The sequence below is a fragment of the Ptiloglossa arizonensis genome, chromosome 1 (genome assembly GCF_051014685.1).
Source record: "Ptiloglossa arizonensis isolate GNS036 chromosome 1, iyPtiAriz1_principal, whole genome shotgun sequence".
Classification (NCBI taxonomy): Eukaryota; Metazoa; Arthropoda; class Insecta; order Hymenoptera; family Colletidae; genus Ptiloglossa; species Ptiloglossa arizonensis.
The window spans coordinates 1,052,975-1,059,044 of NC_135048.1; positions in this window are offsets into that span (position 1 = coordinate 1,052,975).

Here is a 6,070-nt window from a genome sequence, read left to right on the forward strand (position 1 = left end):
ATGGCCCCTTCTTCTTGTATGATATTTTCCTATCGCTGAATCAATTTATCGATATCTCTTTCGTAGAAATGGGTCGGTTCGTTTGCAAAAACTTGTCAATCACGATAACTCTGGTTCGAACAAATTTCGATTTTCAAAGTATTCTCTCAGTTTCGAAATAATTGCCAAGAATGAATAACGTTTATTTTATCATTATTCGTAGCATCTTGCACAGCGTGTAATCGAATTCGAAAAACAGAGTATGTCTAATATGAATCTTCTTTGCGTTTGTTTTTATTTAAAAACATTACGATCGTGATAACGATGTATGTATGTGACATTGTTCAAATTGGTAGAACAATATGTTGGTATGAATGACACACATTGGACTGAAAATTCGCTTAGTTAAATATCTAAAAACTCACGAAATGACATAATATTAAATACTTATTTAAATATGTATTATATACATTTTGAATGCCACGCTAAGTTTATACAAATTCCACCAAACCACGATTTTGCCACGTCGCAGCGCGTAAATTATTTTTAATCTTGTTTAATGTAAGTTACTAAGCCCATGTCTTTATTTGAATTGACATTTAGATCATGGTTGCATCTCCGTTCGAGAAAACAATATGTGCTTAGAATTAGATGACGTTATTAAGTATGTGTGGATATATGGTAAATTTCTGTATATGAATGAATATCTTATCACGTGCATAGCGAACGTAATTATTAATAGCAATGAGAATCTATTCAAGTTAATATTCGTTGTTCTCATCATATACTGATTAAATCCGGTTAAAACAGCAACAACAGCAATAGGTAATAATAATATTGATAATAATAATGACGATAATGATGATGATGATGATGATGATGATGTTGATGGTAATGATGGTGATGATGTTGATGCTGATGATGCTGATGATGCTGATGATAATGTTGATAATGATGATAACGATGATGGTGATGATGATGGATAGATAGTAATAATAATAAACCGTTCAGATTGACATATGAATGCTAGACAAGACAGATAAATGCTGTAAAAAACCTAGAACAATTTGTTAAATTTTTGGCTGAGGATAGAACGTATTTAAAACGTAAGAACCATAAACACAAAACCCAAGTAACTAAAGACACATCACCTGTTTTCCAACACTGTACAAAATAATAACAGCTAAAATCTCTAACAAGATAAACGAATATTTAATAAAGAACAATATAATTATCAAAGAGCAGAAAAATGCAGAAAAAAACACACAAGGCTATAAAGAATGATTAATAATAGACAACACCAGAATGAAACGAGTAAAAGAAACAACAAAATTTGCACGTATGTTATATAAATTATAAAGAAGCATTCAATTTCAAACCTAGCTAAAGAAAACACTAGAGCTATACAAAATAAACCCTATAGAAATAGATACAATGGTTTTTAACACATATAATGGAAGCATATCGAACAAAAATATTTCTAACGCTAACAGAAATAAAAACAAACGCAATAAATATTAAGAGAGGAATATTCCAAGGCGACAAACTACAGATTTAACACAAAAACCAATAAGACAATAAACTATAGAATTAACCATCTGCTATACATGGACGACATTAAAATATATAATAAGTTATGAACCATATGACAGGACTACTAACGAACATGGAACAAATACCGCAGACGTAGGTATGAAATTTGATATTAACAAATGCAAAACGCTCTGAAAATGGAAAGAGAAAACAGAATACAATAACCTTAAATAGTAACATCTTAATCAATATGCAAGCATATGATACATAAGAATACATTGGATTTCAGTAAAACACTAAAATCAATTAAGCAAATATAAAAGACCGATTAAAGGAACAACACGCAAAACGACTAGATAAATTATTAAAACCAAAATTCAATGGAAGAAACCTATTTAAGTCATAAACACATTTGTAACATCGCTTCTAACTTATTCACTCAGCAATTTACCTTAACTCACGTGCAAGAAGAATATCAGTGGATCGAAGAGAAGGAGAACGAGGACATATAAATATACAATCACTACACAGATCCAGTTATTATACAAATACGCCCGTAACAAGGACACCGAATTATAAAAAGCAGTAGTAAAAGTAGGCGAAACGTATACTCTGCTCAATCTAACAGTATGTCATGTGACATGTGCATAGAAGCACATACGCGACAGCAAAAAGAGAGTAAGTGGGCACAAAAAGAGGTACGTGGTAGACGCTATATCAATGTCAATAATAATTGAACACAGAAACAAAGAACACACATATAAACGGACACTTATTCTCCAAAACAGAAAGCGTATTATTATTATCTATTGCTGTTGTTGTTGTTGTAATAGCAATAGCGGACCAAGTGATTGAAGCTGAAAATACAGAAAATATATTCTCAAAGTATCAATACGAAGCGATCAATGCCAAAAGTACAAATAACATGAAACAGTGAACCACATAAGAGAAGAATTCGAAATACTCGCTGTGATACAATATTGAAATAGACATAACAGTAACCCAAATTGTACATGAAACAATAGCACACAAACAACATCATATAAAAAGAGATAGCACATCGTGCTACAAATACACATCCACAAGAACATTAGAAAATCAGGAATATAAACTCAATTGAAATTAAACCAGACACATAGACAAAACAATAATACTCAAAAGATCAGACATAACGCTCCAATATAAAATAAAACAAGTAATGACATACATAATAGCAAGTACCAAGAGAATATCGCAAAATACAATATATACTGGTCAGAGAAATAGAAAAAATGTGTAAACAGAAGGTCAATAATTAGAAGAACCAGAATATGTCTTAGCTAAACTAGATTAAGCGATCAATTGAACTCTGGATATATCAATGTTTAAAAAAGGAGAAAATTTGAACTACAAAAACGTATAATGAATGTTGTAGAAAATATATGTAAAAAGGAAGAAGTTAGAAAGCAGACTGGTGAAAAGTAACGGATCTAGAGAAAGGCTACAAGAGGAAGGTATTACAAGTGTGTAACGAAAGCAACACATGAAAGAATAAAATATAGCTTATCAAATGGAAAGCAATTCTATACTAACTGCAAAAAGCAAGTATGTAAAAGTATCCAAATAATGCAGTAGTATAAGATAAATGTAGCATCAAATATATCGAGTTCTGATTAACTTCATATAAACGATTATAACAAAGTTGTTTCAATTTTATATATTATTTTACAAAATTTATTCTATATAATTACAAATTATTAATAACGTAAAATATACTAAAATGTATCTATGATATATAATTACTCTAGTTTTTTGTAAAAATCTTAAAATGAAATTATTAACATTTGACCTGTTTCTGATTCAGTAGTTAATCTAGTGCAGTGTTAGAGGAAAGCTATAAACAAAATATGTAATATTGAAAAACAAACTGTTTATTTCAATAAATAAAGTTGTAAATAACACTCAGTCTATTAAAATAATAAAATAAGTTAGATAGATATAATTAGAAATATAATTAGGTATTTTCAAAGACAGAAAACTATTAATATTATATCATTTTTAATGAAAATAGTATTACAATCATAAAATAAAATAAAAACATTAAAACAACTGCCAGAATTGTAGTACAGATATATATATATATATATATATATATATATATATAGTATATATTCTAAAAATGAAAAGAGTAAAATAATAAAAAGTTGCTTGAATTATAATTTAACCAAGATGGCCAAATTTAAAAAATAACCTAAATACTAGATCCAGATATTGATCACCAATAGAAACTAAACATTTTGATTCTATAACACCTAACTATTTGTTGAAATTCTTGTATTATGCAATAAGTTTATGTTCTTTTAATAATGGTCCATACTCTATTCCACTTTCTTTTCTTTTTTTAATTAAGTTGTATGTTGATTATAAGGTCTTGATAAAAACTGATTTTTCTAATGTTGTTCCCAACATCGACCATTTATAGGAACTAATTCCCTTTCTATTGCACAATCTAATATTTATTCTTAATACGGCTTCTTAACACTAATTTTAAATAATAATTGTCAAGACCATCCTGTTTTTGTCACAGAAAATTGATGAATTGATTATCAATTTGAATTTTTGTTATTTGGGATATCTTATACACAATACGTAGGTTGATATAAGTTTAACAAATTCTCGTAACAAGTTGTTTTAATTTGTCAACGATCAATCTTTTTTACTCTTTCCTTTTTTTTAAAGGGCATTAGATATTTCGGGCCGATTCCCCGCTGTGGCAAAGACATCGTCTCTGATTTGCGTGTAATCACCTTGGAGATTAGCCGAAAAGTAAGCTGAATTCGTCTGGACGAGCGTCATAATCCAACACAATAGGCCTTAAAACCGCGTTAATACATGAAGCTCGTACAAAGCAATTTACAGCGACTTATTCTTTAAATTATTAGTAACATCACGTTACCAACAATACATTAATCTTTATCGTGTAACACTGATTCGTTGCATTATTAACAAAGTATTGAAAATGCTGCAGAAATGTCTGCTATACTATATAAATATTATTTTTGAAAGAGTTACAAGTAAATTTAAAACCAAAGAACACCAAAATTATAAATTAATCCAGAACAGAAACTATGTAATAGTAAAAATAACATATTTTTAGTTATTATTGACACAAATATAATCGTAACTTATACGATATTTAAATATTGAATGGAAATTGAAAACACAAAGAATTTAGATGTTAAAGATACGATAGTACACGAACTATTATCACAATAGTAATGGGAATTAAATTGAATATATTCTTTAACGCAAAATTATAATAAGTATTTAGTCTTGGTTTTACAAGCAATTTAAATTTCTTAATTGTGTTAAAGTTTCGGTTCGTGTTTGATTATTCATAATGATATTGTTCGTATTCTTTTCCCAAAACAAGGTTAGTTCAAGGTAGGTAAAAAACAATTTTGACTTTTGTGGGTAGAGAATATTTGAAATATTTTGTTCTTTTCTTCGATTTCTTCTCTTGTCTCATCTCAGTTTGGGAGAACTTCTTTTTTTTCTCGAAAGTTTAATATCTTACGTCTCATTAGTCGTTTGTATTTTAAATCTTATTCTAAATGCTTCTAAATTGGATAACGCTTATTCTAAATTTCATAATGCAAATTACCAGTTCATAGATTTTGGTGATTACATACATAGAGGTTTTGTAAAAGCTTGTTTACGTAGAGTTTTGTATAATTTAATTTTATCTGGTTTCGTGTAGTCTGCTTGTTGATTAGCCTCTAGATTTATCTAGAATGGATGTTAAAAATTTATTTTGTCCTTTTCTTAATATTATAATAGAAATGTAAAATGGTATTTTCGTATATCAATGATAATAGGGTCGCTACGATCCTTATTGCTGCATTTATTTTATCATGTACATTGCGTTGCCAGGTTAGGTTACAGTATATACACGTTTCAAGATATTTTACTTATCCGGTAATGACATCCTCTATTTATCTAAGCATTATCAAGCATTACCAGCATTTACATAAGCATTACCAATGTCATCCAGCCTTCCTTCTAATGCAGACTTTCTGATAGCTGGTTTTTTCATAATTGGTTCTAGAGTTTCAATTATTTCTCTGAAGATGGACATCTTTCTGCTTTTTGTTTTCTTTTATATTTTTCCAATCAATATTAACACTTTTATCCCGTATTGACAAAAATGGAGAGAAAATAGTGTTTAAAAGAAAAGTGAAGTTGTATTTACCGTGTTTGTCATTACCAGTACCTATCTCACGATGTAAGCACATACTAAATTTATACACTTATTTTGAAATAGGAAATCTCGCAAGCGGTGCAAAAAAATTGAATCGTAACTAATTGATATTACCAAAGTAAATTTTGTACAATACAACACAAATTTCTAAATGCGCATACAGTGACGACATTTAAAATTTTATCATTTTATTAATCCGATCAATTTGCGAATCGATTATTCATCAACGATCGTTCATCATACGTGAAAGTGATAAAAATAGATAAGAGAGTTTGAAACGAGTTGAGTGGCAATCGAAATCTTATTAAGAAAAAGAAA